The sequence below is a fragment of the Dermochelys coriacea genome, chromosome 1 (genome assembly GCF_009764565.3).
Source record: "Dermochelys coriacea isolate rDerCor1 chromosome 1, rDerCor1.pri.v4, whole genome shotgun sequence".
Lineage (NCBI taxonomy): Eukaryota > Metazoa > Chordata > Testudines > Dermochelyidae > Dermochelys > Dermochelys coriacea.
The window spans coordinates 195,511,421-195,526,470 of NC_050068.2; the positions used below are offsets into that span (position 1 = coordinate 195,511,421).

Below are 15,050 nucleotides of genomic sequence, written 5' to 3' on the forward strand. Positions count from 1 at the left end.
AATACGAGACATGTGGCTTTATGTGTTCATAAATATAGGAATGTATTTTAATCTGCTGGTGATGGAGGGTGAGAAGGGAAGAGTGTAAATGCAGTCAGTGACAGCTGTATATTATTGCAAGGCTAAAGAAATCAGGTTGCTACTTTTCTTAAAAGATAAAAAAGCATTCATGCTTGACATATAGAACACAGACCAATCTAGCAATTTTCTTTATATACATTCCTTACTATGTATGATTTAATGGATGTGGTGGGTGGAAGAGAGAATAGGAACTAAGAGAAACAAAATAATTCCTATGATATAGGCTCTGGTGTCAATTACAAATAAAGATATTGTTGACAGTTGATATAGTACTGATATTTACCAGGGAAAGGAACTGTTTATTCCACAGATCTTCAACATTAAATGGGACTGGTCAGATCACCCCAGGCATGGAAATGCCTATGTCCCAAATCTCTTGTTTCCTGCAACTACACTAAGCACACAATAAGATGCAACATTATAAACAATGGAAAAAATATAGTAACCTCCACTCCATAAATGCATGGTGGTGTCAGGAAGGAGAAATGAACAAGATGTATCATAAATATTAGATCTTGTCTGTAACTTTACAGCATGCAGGCTGAGAGTGAGAGTACCCTGAATATTTAAAAACTAATACAAATGTTATAATGGCAAATTGGCAAGTGACAACCTTTTTACCTCATTTTAATTAACTTGTCCAGTGTATCCAAATTCCTGATGCTGTGACCACTTACACAAATGAGTAACTTTACACACATTGGTAGTCCTAGTGAACTAAGTAGGTGGTTCAGCATCTCCCAAAATCTGTTTGGTTTGCTACCTAAATATGGAGTTCAGAGCCTAAATCCAGATACCAAGACTGAAAATGTCACTGTAAAGTTGAAAGAAAAGGAGTACTTGTGGCACCTTTGAGACTAACAAATTTATTGGGGGCCTCGCCCTGCGCCCCCTCGGGCTACCCCTGCCCATTGGCGTCCGGCAGCTGATCATAGTTGGTGCCCATGCTGGAGGGCACAGTGGTGGCTGTGTGGGTTGTGCCCGTCTCGTGTGTCTTTTAGCGGGTGCGTTAGAGCCCATGTGTGGGACTGGGTTCATGGGAGGCAACTGAGGCTGGCTGGGCTTTGCCCCCTCCCCCCCGTCTCTTGGGGGGCAGAGAAGGGGGGCTCCATCTCAGCTCTCTCCATGTTGGCCACAATGGTGGTGCCGGTGTTCATGGTCTGCTGTGTCTCACAGGGTTGCATCCGATGAAGTGAGCTGTAGCTCACAAAAGCTTATGCTCAAATAAATTTGTTAGTCTCTAAGGTGCCACAAGTACTCCTTTTCTTTTTGTGGATACAGACTAACATGGCTTCTACTCTGAAAACTGTAAAGTTTTTTCCTTATACAGAGGAGAGGCCAGAATTTTAACCAGAGTGTCCAAGGCTGCCAATCCAGAATCTTTGAACAGCACTACATTTACTTACAAACTTAGAATTAAATAAAACAATACCAGTGGAGAGAGAGATTTTGTAAAACCAGAAAATAGACTATATTTTAGATCGCAAATTCAATATTGTGGCCCTGATTTTCTAGACACACTTTTGCAGACACAACCATCTGCATCCACAGAATTGCATGCACAAGTAGTTCTACATGCAAAATTTGAGGTTGAGTTGAGGCCCCCTTAAAAATCCAGCCTTTAATGGCTTCAATTGTAAGATTCTAACAAATTGGGAATTAAAGTCTCCTCTGATTGTGTCAATTGCAAGACAAAATATCCAGATTTTCATTTCCCATGATTTCCTTTTAAAATCTATTGAACAGACTCCATTCATTTGTGTGGGGGGACGGGGGGGAAATCATGGTCTTTGTAAAACTTGTTGGGAATGCAGAAAGTTCCCTTTGTTAGCCAACAGCTACATTAATCCCAAATCCTGCAAAAACACTTGAAGTAAATGCTTAACCTGAAGTATAAGAATAGTCTCATTAAAGTTCGTGTCAAACCTAAAGTCAATGGAACAACTCCCCAGCTTAAATGATCCTTTGAGGGATATTTTGACACATTTTTATTCCTATACATGGAATGCCCTGAAAATTCAGCAAGAATATGACCGTGTGTGTTCTTGAATTCTTTGGCAATAAAGTGTCAAGGGTTATCTGGTCAGTTGGAAGTATTGTTTTTGCACCACCAGCCATCGCTTTCCAGTTTCTTCAGTGACTCAATTGCTGTTTTCTTTTTATTAGGCATCATGCAGCTCCAACACTAATTGCATAAATTGATTCATTTATAGCCAGTGCAACAGAAAACAAAGTAACAATAGCTACAAAATGATTGCAATGGGGCGCCTGAGCTTGCTTACTGATGCATTCTGAACAAAAGTGCCAGCTGTGTTGCCAGAGCAGAGAATTTAAAGAAACAAAAAACACGCCCCCCCGACCCATCATAAAAAAACCCAAAACAACAACAACAACAACAAAAAGAAACCTGTGAATTCAAGTGTTGACTCCAGCGGCAGCTCACATTTTGTATGGAGGGGAAATGTGCCAGGATGCCCAATTTTCCTTTTAAATTTCTGGTCTGACCTTATTGCTTCGGCAGCCTTAGAAACAGAAGGGCTGAAGCTATGCAGTAGTCTTGCAAACTTCTACATACCACCCTGCCAATATGCCTCATGCCTCACCTCGAGGCTGTAACTTTAGGGATGAAAAAGGAGCTCAAGAATAGCTCCACATAAGAACTTAGGAACCTAACTGTCACTTTAGGTGCCTAAATGTTGAGATCCTCAAAAATTCAGCTCTGTGCTCTCTAATCTGTAGGCACATAAAGTCCCTAAACAACTACATTTCCACCATTCAGGACCCCCAGAGGCTTAAGTGTCTGTCAGTAAACATGAACACCGCCTCCTTACTCTATGTGCCCAGGTGTCTATTTCCCACTTAAGCCCTACCAGGATGTTAAGGCTGGTGGGGAAGAAGAGATGCGCCGGAAGACAATTCACAAAGAATCAGTTCCGAACATTTTTTATTCCAATATGGTATGCAGCTAAAATCTGGTTCCATGGAGCATGTGAATCATCATATTTTAGACAGGAGGGTGACCGAATTTAGTAGCCTTAGCATTAGTGACTGATAGCTGAATGCTCAAAAGGAGTTAAGCTCCTAATTTCTATTTAGGCTGCTAACTTCTAGTGAAATCGATATACTCATCCAGCTAATCAAAACATGTTGCAGCTATCAGAGCTCACTCTTTCACCTTCATCTCTGCAGAAACAGACAAGGTTAATTTCCCCTCTTGGCAAAAGCATGTAGGAGTGCACTAAAAGAACAATTATTTGTCTTTATGCAAAACAAGTTAACCGTTGAAATTTTTCAGTTCCACATTAGGGTGCAACTTTTTTTTGCCTATCTCTGTTCTTTATGTGCTCATGTGCAATGAATAGAAATAGAGGTTAAAATGTTGGTAAAGCATTGAAAGATTTGTGTGAGAATGCATGATTAATATTGTGTATGTTTATGGCTCTTATTAATAGATTGCATTATCCTTGTTTGGTTCTTTAATGATCACAAGGTTCCCTACTAGTTTCTTATTTACCAGAGGAGAAAATGAGTGGAAACCACATCCAAAGGGTCAGCACACATCAGATTGCACAAGGGTATGGTACATGAGGGGGCCATCACTACTTGGATGACAAAGGCAGGATCTACAGTCCGATTAAGTAAATCAACCAGAGCCATTTAACTGTTGCATAATTGCAGTAGCTATGTAATATATTGGACGTGCTTGAGTTATTGCTGGCAATGCTTGGTAAACTACAATTAAGGGGATAAGCAAAACTGACTGACCATAAAGGGTTTTTTTTTTGGAGACAGCATAGTTGAACAAATTAGCATGTGTGTAAATGCATGAAATAACTGATTAGTCATATTTATACTGTAACTAAGGGGATGGTTCCTATTGCAACTAGTTTCTAATGATGCATGTTTTATTTGTAACTGATCATTCGATGGACATGGGGAAATTGTGAAGCAGGAGTGATGGAGCAGAGAAGTGCACTGTTTAAAGTGGATTCATTCAGCTGGCAAGTAACATGTAAATCAATATGCTACAACCCCAATCTAAGGGGATTTACGCTAGCAGCAATAGGGTAATTCAGATGCCATGGTCCATCCAGTCCTTAAGTTCTTACTTGACACTGATAACAAAGGTGTTCAGCGTTTCCATGTGTGATGGTGGGTTAAATCCGGCACCACTAAAGTCAATGGGAAAACTCCACAAGCCAGGATTTTGCCTGTTTGGGGGGAGAGGAGGGAGGGGTTTAGGATGTGGACACTTGCCAATAGGAACTGAAGTGAGTTCATCAGTTAATTTTCACACAGGCAACCCAACAACATTCCAGTAGTAATGGTATTCAATTACTGATGGCCTACTTCAGATGTGATCCAGTAACCTACAGGTGAATAATATTAATTATTAGTAATACTGACCGTAGTAATGATGCTTTCAGGGTGCCCTACAGCTTTACAAAACTGGGAGCTGAGAGTCTGATTATATCCCTTCCCCACAAAGGAAGACTTTGAACTGCTGTGGGATCTAGTCTAGTGCACAGATCAAGCAGTTCATACTCTGTGGAGACCAGCATTAAGAGTAGCAAAGATCTGACCCAGCACTTGCTACCAAAAGCCAGCCAAGACCTCCACAAAACTCCAGACCGGGGACACAGGAGAGGACCCTGTCCCATCTAGCAGCAAAGACACTGTCAGGGGGACTGTTCAATGTTCACAATGTTGCAGCACTCATCTCTGGACGCATCTGGGAAGGTGCTAGGGAGGGAGCTGGGGGTTGGGATGAGTTGTGAGCACTGGGAGGTGGGAAATCGGTTGATTTGTTAATGTTTGGTATTTATTAGTTATCCCTAACCCTCTCCTTCCCCAAATCCTATTTTCCTGCTCTCAAAAATGTTTCCCTTTGTTATACTGTAATTTCTGGGTTTGTCATTCCTTTGCTGGGGTTTGTGTTGATTTATGTTATTATTTCTTGTGTACTGGGTTTTATACTACTTGCCCATTAGTAGCATTATTCATTTTCCCAAGGGACTGACCCCCTTGTGTCCTCGGCACAGTGAGGAGTCACCTCAGGTAGAGGTACCAGGCGTCACAGAAAGAACCCAGGACCCAGCGAGGAGAGGGGAGAATCCAATCCAAATAGCAAATACCAGGAAGGAGGTTAGAGTAACCCCTCGGGGAGGGGCTACATTAGTAAGAGACAAAACACTGCAATCCCCTGCTGTCCACAGCTTTTAATCTGACCATCTAGATAAATACTTAATCAGTTTGGAAGGCCTGGGCAAGGCAGTGCATTTGCTACTATTCCTAACTGGGCAGGTTTATGGTCAAGCATATTTCCAAAGGGATCAAATTCCACAGGCCAAGCCCATCTCTGAAAATGCCTTGTTTCTTGGATCCACAAACTACACCTTAGTACATGCAGCAAAGAGTCCTGTGGCACCTTATAGACTAACAGATGTATTGGAGCATAAGCTTTTTTTGGGTGAATACCCACTTCGTCGGATGGATGCATCTGACAAAGTGGGTATTCACCCACGAAAGCTTATGCTCCAATATGTCGGTTAGTCTTTTAGGTGCCAAATGACTCTTTGCCACTTTTACAGACCCAGACTAACTTGGCTACCCCTCTGATACTTGACCCTTAGTACATAAAACTTCAGTGTTCTGGATATGAGGGAATTATATGGTGGGACCTTTATATATATTTAAACAAGCATTAAGACTAAACCATTCAGAGCTGTATATATGGTAACCAGTCTCTCTTATTTCAGTCAGCAGTTGATTGGCTACCATTACAGGTACTAATGTCAGCCCACCATACCCTGGAGGCAGGCAAGCTGCATTTGAAACTACTTAGACTTTCGAGGGGGCTTTCACAGATAGTCCCAAATAATAGTCTGAGAGGTTAGTAAAGCATGGATGACTGAGCCTAACTGTAGGAAGAAAAGGGCTCAGCAAAAATAAATACATTAAAAGATCAGAATTGAATATTAACTTTATCAGTCGGAGTCCTCTAAACACCCCAGAGAAAGACTATCAAAATAGTACAATGGAGGTTAAAAAAACCTTTTATCTCATTCGTATAAAGTATCTAACACATTTAAAAAAGCTATCCAGTCACAAAAATGAAAAAAAAAGTTCTTAAATCTTAATCTAGGTTACATTTGTATATACCCACTTGGGGGGCGTGGGAACGGAATCATGAAGCAAATTATACAAGATAATATTTTTACAGTTAATCTGATGCCTTCCAAAAATGCTTTTATGAAAATGAATCAATATTAGAACTACATTAAATTCTCCTTTATCACTTTTTAAAACTTCTCTCTTTTTACTCCAATTTAATAAAAAATCCACACAGTACAAAATGATGTGATTTAAAAAAATATATTCATATACAGGAAGCATCAAATTGGTTATAGCCTCATCAGCCAGACTATCTAGGTGATCATCAACCACATCATCATGTCTCTTTGTAAAATATTCATTTGAAAGAATTTTACTATAATCAAATTCAAAGAAAAATACTCCTTAATCCTCAACGATAACACATAATTTGGCAGGAAACAATACTGAAGCCTTGATACCCGAGTAAGTAAATCCTGACCCAATATGTGAAGAAAATCTTTCCATAGTTATTGAGTTGCTTTAGCCAAGTCTTGAGATGTATTTTTTTTCTGCTTTATATTTAAAAAAAATAAAAAACTTTCCTGGTTCCCCACTGCCTGCATAACTTTATGCTGGTCAGCAATGGACATACAAGTTACAATTCAAGTTTAACATAAGACAGAAGAGTAAAGCATGGCAGTGAGAGACATATTCTTTGATGGAATTCTAAAATATTTAAGGATCTGGAGAATGGGGATAAAGTCATGTTACAATATCATTTCCAAAAACTTAATTTAGTACCAGAATTGAATCCCCAGGTCTTCTGAAAAGGTTAATACACAGATGTGTCTCATATCTTCGCTTTCTAGCATCTTGACTCTATGATGTCATGATGGGTTATCCGTAATGACAATACTGGCTTAAGGGACAGGTTTTTGCCATCCTTACAGTGAGAAGAGATGAGTCTGATCATGTAGAATGCTTATGTATGTGCTTAACTTTAAGGATATATGTAGTCCCATTGATTTCACTGGGATTATTTACGTGTTTAAAGTTAAGCATGTGTACAAGCAGTTGTACAATTGGGGCTTGTAACACAGAGGAGAGATAGCTTTCTTACCTTTATGAATATTATTTGTACTCTTGAAAGACTTAGATTTTTATCGGGAAATGTCGGTAAACACTGATTTCACCAGACACACACACAAACAAATGAACAAATATTTCCACTGATAATTAAAATTTACAGATGGGCAAAGTAAGAAAAATGCTGCTTGAGAACCACGGTTTGATTTAAGGTTATTTGTTTCGTATAGTTGGACATGTGATGTTGACAATTTATGTTTTAACAGTTAAAAAGCTTTAATTTTTTAAATCTTAAATCTATTGTCATTAAATAATTGTCTGTTCTCCCTGTTGCTGACTCCCCCCCACCCACCATTCCCCACACCTGTGAACATTTAAATAAATAAAAATAAAAATTGCATAAACCCTATAATTCTGCACAGCTGTGAACATTTACCTAGATAAAAATCAGGAAAAAATGCTTTAAAATAAACATCAATATCCATCAAAATTATATATACAAAAAATCGAATCTGCCAAGCCTAATTATTTGTTACTGCATTACTGGCTATGTGAATAGCCAAGAGTTAATTCCTGCAAGGACTGGGTGCAGTTAGGCCTGGAAAGCAGTCAGTGATTTCAGAAAAGTCCCCTTGTCAGCAAGACAATACACTAAAATAAAGAGATTTTGTTCTGATAAAAGTAGTCAGACAAAGACAGAGAAGAGACTTTGGAACAGACAGAAAGGGAGTCTGGAGAGATGCAAGTTGATCCTCAGACTCAGAAGGGGTATGTGGCATAAACTAAAGCCTGCTTAAACTAGGAAGGACAGGCAAAAATTAGGTAAGACAGACTGAATTTAAAGTTTCATTGTGTTAACCCAGTTTCTCTCTGCTTGTTAAATTTCTATGAACCAATAAATCATGCTCGCTTTTGAAGATGCTGTGCTGAATCAATGCATGTCATACTGGTCACAAATGTAAGCATTCTTTGATGCTTACACAAGTTCCCAGAGAGACTGACCCAGATCCAGTTGGAGAGGCTGAGGTGTATATGCTTGGTGAAACAGTGACAGTGCAACCCAGAGTACCAGTCAAAGAGGGGTTGAACCGTGGGGTTCCCCTCTTAAGAGAGGTGAAGGAAACAAAGCCTGTCACCTGAGGGGAGCACTCAACAAAGACTACAAAGGGGTTTAAAGCAAGGCTCGCCCTGTAACCATAGCAAGGACTACCTGTGCTATTAATCCCATTGAAATCAATAGGACTAAATGTGTAGTTAATTATTACTCAACATGAGTAGGGGGATCAGAAACTGGTCCAGATGTTTTTAAGCTACCCTTCTGTGATTGCCACTCTATGTTTGCTTGTTTTTTTCTATATTCACTGAGATTTTTTTTTAATTCAAGACCACAAAAGTATTCTTATTATTTTTTTTAGTAAAGTCATTTAAATGCTTACAGGGCATGAAATGTATTATTACAGAATGAAGAAGAAAGGAAAAAAATGACATTGCTCTCACCAGGGCCAGTTATATCTAAATCCACAACACAATCTCATGCTGATACATAAAGTCCACCAGATCTGCAAAAGATCGCTGTAAACACAAGGAAAAACAAAACTAGAGAAAATGTACCTCATCTAACTCACATACTATACATGATACTGACCAGGCAAGGGCCCAGATTTTTAAAGGTATTTCGGTGTTGCTGTGCTCAGTAGTCCTTTGGCTGACTGACTCATTGCCACCTACCACCCCACACTGGAACATGTACAGGGGAGCATCAAAAAATTACAACCTGTACTCCATGTAATCTTTCCTGGACCTTCTGTTCTGCCTTCAAACAACCCCCCGAGCTCTTCAAGCTCATCCTCAGAAGCAAGCTCCCCACCGACCAGGACACACCAACTCAAAGCGGCATCGGACCCTGCCAGAACAACATGCAAGCTGTATACATCACAATGATGGTGGAGCTCAGATTGTGTCCAAAACATTGGCTGCAAGAAAGATGAGAAGGGGAGCTATAAACCAAGACTACTTCTCTTGCTATCTCCAATCTACAATGTTCACAGAGGATGAAATTCACTCCTGTGCAGAAGGCTAGCAAAGCCTATAATGAGCAGGTCCTCAAGGAATCCATTTTGAAGCACTTGGAGGAGAGGAAGGTGATCAGGAACAGTCAACATGGACTCAACAAGGGCAAGTCATGCCTGACCGACCTGATTGCCTTCTATGATGAAATAATTGGCTCTGTGGATACAGGGAAAGCAGTGGACATGATATACCTTGACTTAAGCAAAGCTTTTGAAATGGTCTCCCACAGTATTCTTCCAACAAGTTAAAGAAGTATGGATTGGACGAATGGACTATAACGTGGATAGAAAGCTGGCTAGATTGTTGGGCTCAACAGGTAATGATCACTGGCTCAATGTCTAGCTGGAAGCTGGTATTAAGCGGAGTGCCCCAGGGGTTGGTCCTGGGGGCAATTTTGTTCAACATCTTCATTAATGATCTGGCTGATGGGATGGATTGCACCCTCAGCAAATTCGCAGATGACACTAAGCTGAGGAGGGGGAGAGGTAGATACACTGGAGGGTAGGGATAGGGTCCAGAGTGCCCTAGACAAATTGGAGGATTGGGCCAAAAGAAATCTGATGAGGTTCAACAAGGACAAGAGCAGAGTCCTGAATTTAGGACAGAAGAATCCCATGCACTGCTACAGGCTGGGGACCGACTGGCTAAGCGGCAGTTCTGCAGAAAGGAACCTGGGGATTACAGTGAATGAGAAGCTTCATTTGACTCAATGGTGTGCCCTTTTTGCCAAGAAGTTTAATGGCATATTGGGCTGCATTATGAGGAGTGTTGTTAGCAGATTGAGGGAAGTGATTATTCCTCTCTATTCGGCACTGGTGAGATCACATCTGGAGTATTGTGTCCAGTTATTCCCCCCTCCCCACTACAGAAAGGATGTAAACAAATTAGAGAGAGAGAGCAGTGAAGGGCAACAAAAATTATTAGAGGGCTGGGGCACATGACTTATGAGGAGAGGCTGAGGGAACTGGGCTTATGTAGTCTGCAGAAGAGAAGAGTGAGGAGAGATTTGAGCCTTCAACTACCTGAAGGGGAGTTCCAAAGAGGATGGACCTAGGCTGTTCTCAGTGGTGGCAGATGACAGTACAAGGAGCAATGGTCTCAAGTTGCAGTGGGGGAGGTCTAGGTTGGATATTAGGAAAAACTATTTCACTAGGAGGGTGATGAAGCACTGGAGTGGGTTACCTAGGGAGGTGGTGGAATTTCCATCCTTAGACGTTTTTAAGGACTGTCTTGACAAAGCCCTGGCTGGGATGATTTAGTTGGTGTTGGTCCTGCTTTGAGCAGGGGATTAGACTAGATGACCTCCTGAGGTCTCTTCCAACCCTAATCTTCTATAATTCTATGGGAGCATAGCGATCATACAGGTCTTTTGCACAGGGGTGAATTTCTCATAAGGTGAATATGATCAAGCTTATGCACCCCTGTGCTCCTTTTCATTTTCAAAGGTTTCTTAGGAGACATTTTGAGGTGGGGATGGGCGCAGAAGGCAGTGGAATAACGTTATTTACTTCAAGTTTAAAACAAGATTAAATCTGCTGCCTAAATAAAACAAAAACAAATCCTAAAATGGGGTATTGTGAGGTAACCTCATAGGGTCAGCTTGTGTAAATTGGTGCAACTCCAACATCACTACAGAAATTTACACTGTTTGAGGAGCTCATCCTGCATCTCTCCCCCCACCCCCCACAAGTCAACCCCCAAAACAGTCACATTAATATTTAACCCCCACCCATGCGTAGATAGATAGAGAGGTAGGTAGGTAGGTAGGTAGATATTCTCTGACATTCAAAAGCTCAAGAGATAGTTCCCCAAATCAGAAATTTTAGATTCCACTCTCAAGACCAGATCCTCAGCTGGTACAATTGCCATAGCTCCGTTGTCTGATGTCTCAGATGGCAAGGAAAGGCAGTGCTATGTGAAAGTCCCCACAGCAGCAATATTGGTACATTGTATTTGTATCTAAGAAAATTATTTCATTTGTATTATTACTGAGAGTTGTATAGAAACAATTTACTGAGCATTCAGCATATGCTGTCTGGAGGAGTGAGCCAGAAATTTCATTCTATTATTTTTGTAATGTTTGTTGCCTAAGAAATGCCCACCATTGATGTGTTTATGTGTATACATGGGTGAGTCTTTGTTACTATAGATAATGAGCTACATATAACGGGATGCACCTGGGCTATCCATCATGGGATGAAATGATCTATGATACTGGAAGCCAAGAGCAGCTTTCTCTTCGGGAACAGCTAAATTAATTGCTTACATTAAAAGGACTACTTTTCATGTTTTATCACAGTGTATTTCCACTGGCCCATTTATAAAACTTACATTAAGAATTGTGGGCCAGATTCTCAGCTGATATATATTGGTGCAGCTCCCATGTCTTGAATGGACCTAGGCTTTAATAAAACTAAAAACAACAAAATCATGATCCATTTGACCATTGTTATTTTTGCTCTTTATCATGGATAAAAAACATATTGCTAGATTGCTGTCACAATGTGTGATTCAATATACTGAAATAAATCTGCCTCTTTGAATTTATGGGCAGGAGCAGAATGCTCAGTTTGATTAACCTAAAATTTGAAGGGTTTCAGTAAAGAACTGTAATTGCAGGTTAAGTACAGCAATGTGTGATTGCAGTACATTGCTGTATTGATCTCCTTAACCCATTAGATATGGAAGTTCAAATTCATGTACCAAGGTAACACATCTGAAATCCTAGTAATTTAGGAGGATTCTGAATCCAGACGTAGCAGGGCAAGGTAAGGAGGAACTCAGATTTGCAATGGCTTCGCTGCACTGTAAAAAACTGGCTAGAGTCTATGCATCATTTCTATGTTTTTTAGGAAGTGATGCATGGCTAGAGTGTATCTACATTTTCAGGATAGAGCAGTAGACAGTCATGTTCCCATACAAGAGAGGAAGAGTAAAATACTGTAACAAATCCATAGTCTCAAAGAACATCATGGTTGTCTCTAAGCTGACCACTTGGCTGCTCTAATCAACATGACAGCAGTGGGGATAATCCTCACATCTTCATGCTCCCAACGCATAGACTACATCTACCTCCTACCATCAGAAATAATGGAGATTTGTGTATGGTATAAGGACTAAGACACACAGTTGAATTGTAGTGATCCCATCCACTTGAAGGTATTGCACAGGTGCACACTAGTGGGGCATTCAGGAGCCTGTTTGGTCCCCTGCCTAAGTTAGGGCACCTTCAGGGTACGTCCAACTTATGCTTTAGCTGCACCGTTTCCTCATGCACCCTCTGACAAACGAGAGTATCTCGAGCACATCCATATTGCAACTCCTTTAGGATGTTGGAGAGGTGTAAAGGAGCACCAGTACAAAAAAGAATTGGGCCCAATGAGTTTTTAAATCAGTGATAGCTTTGATATTTGTTTAAAAGTGTTCTCTAAGATCAGGGCTGTTGTTTCTTTGTGGATGTAATTGTATTAAAAGTGCCGTGCAGCCTTTTTTGCGAGCTGGAATATTGATATTATGTGTCATCTGGGCAAACCACTTATGAAAGCTGGTCCATAATTACAGCTTTCTAACATCACACAAGAACATTTCTCAGACCTACTAATTGTGCTGCCCTTTATGGTACATCTTATTGATTAAACATCTGTTAGTGTTTTGACGAAATGAGAAGTCACTTGCAATGCAATGTGTCTGGTATATTAAATTCTGTTTAAGTGAGCCCTAACTACAAGTTTGAGCTACATGTATTGTATCTTCTTAACCATATCACGGCTTTTCCCACTCTGTTTGTTATTCATGTTGTTAGTTGATGGTTGTACAGTGTTCCAATGTTTTCTTTAGAGAAAAGTAAAATTGTATTCCCCTAACTGTCTGCTGCATTAGGACCAGATCTGGTGGCCAAATACATTTGAATGTCATAAAATAATAATTTAATACAGACCTTTACCTTTGTTTATATGTCATAATCCATCTATACAGTAAATTTTACCCATTTGGCCACCCAAGAGGCACTGATATCTGACTCGCCTTAGTAGTTTTATTTTTGGCATAAAGACTTTTTAATTAGAGTTCTTAATTGTGAAGAATTTCCTTTTTCAAGGGGGAAAAACAAGCTTGGAACAGTATCCCTCTCCTCCTCCTCTTCAGAATTCAAATTAAGACAAAAAAAAAAGATGCTGGAATGCTAGCAACCTTTGAGAAATTAAAGAGAAATTCCAGCAATGAGACTATGAGGAAACTGTGCAGAGGGCTTCTTCAGTTCATTGTACTTACAAAAAAAAAGAAAGAAAGAAAGTTCTGTACTAAAAAATAAACAAAAGCTCACACAAGTAAAGAGGAGCAGATGCGTTTACACTGCTACACAATGTCATTTTCAATTGTCTGATTCCCCTTTCTTTATCTCATTTGCTGACTGATCAAATCTTGGCTATATTAAAAATACTCAGTCCTGCTATATGACTTGTTTGTGTTTTGTGTATATTGATCCGTGAGAAGAAGAAATGCTAATATCTGTATGCTGTCACATCAAGACAACTTGGACAACCTTTTTATTTATTATTTATTCTTATTATGTTCAGATAGGTTTACAGAGGTGTGGGCGCTGATCTATATAGAGTTTCCAGACAAAATGAAGCAACCCCAACAAAGGTCCAAAATTAAATTACCTCGATCCACATTTTATCTCTTAGGTATTTGCTTTTGAACCTCCTCCCTTTACACTCCTTGAGTTTGATAGCTACCGTATTTTATCTCAAGTTCTTGCTAGGAAGACAGGTATTTGGGCCTGAACCAAAGCTCCTTGAAGTCAACGGGAGTCTTTCCATAGATTTCAGTGGGCTATAGGTCAGGTCCTTTTTCACTTAAAAGAGAAGAGCATTTGGAGGCATTTCAGCTCTACTTCTAAAAAAATACTATCCTTGACAACCCAGCTCTAAAAACTGAACTGAAGAACTGCTACAGTATGGGCAGCAGCACTGAAAGCTTCTATGCTTCTCCCCACAAAGGACTTGATCCTACACTTGTTGAAATCAAAGGCAAAGTTCATATAGACTTTAGTGGTGCAGGACCAGGAGCCGGAGTCAAGGGAAGGAAGCAACAGCTTCCATTTCAAAATCTCATTAGACATCTAGCTACTCTGTAGGCACCTAAATACCTACAAAAATTTGCCCTCAAGTGCCTACACCCTATTCTGCAAAGACCAAGTATTGAGTGGGGCATGGAAGCTCATTTCCAGGGCTCAGAGAATAGGAAAACTCCCATCGACTTCAATGAGACCAGGATTTCATTGAAGTCGTTCAGCCTCTATGCCTTACTCAATATTTGGCCTGTCTCTTGGCCAGGGTGGCGCTTTAAAATATTTTCTTCCCATTCGGGGTTTCCTATTCCATCCATTCTTGGGAGGTGCATATGTACGTGTGTTTGATCAAGGAGGGATCTCTCAAAGGCCAAATATGGCATTTTTATTTAAATTGTTTGCCTGTCGTCTCATATAGAGCCCTTTAAATATAGTATCTGTGTGCCTAAGTGCATTAGCACGGGTGTGGGGACTGGACCGGGTCAATGCTTATAATAAGTCTCCACCTGCAGCCTTTAGCTTCCATTGCATATTTAAAAAATCCTATTCATGAGGCACCCCTACCTGTTCTAAGGGTAATGCATCCAGGCACTGGCCTGTGAAGTAAGCACATTCCTGTGATACAAATCTGGAAGAGTGCTCCAAA

General features: G+C 40.2%; 1 long non-coding RNA gene across 1 annotated transcript; it reads left to right on the forward strand.

The window, feature by feature from the left end:
* Positions 1 to 954: 954 nt before the first annotated feature.
* Positions 955 to 13,678, forward strand: LOC122457776. The gene is made up of 3 exons (XR_006277452.1): positions 955 to 1,085; positions 9,707 to 9,712; positions 13,667 to 13,678. It is a non-coding gene; the product is annotated as an uncharacterized LOC122457776 (long non-coding RNA).
* Positions 13,679 to 15,050: the final 1,372 nt, after the last annotated feature.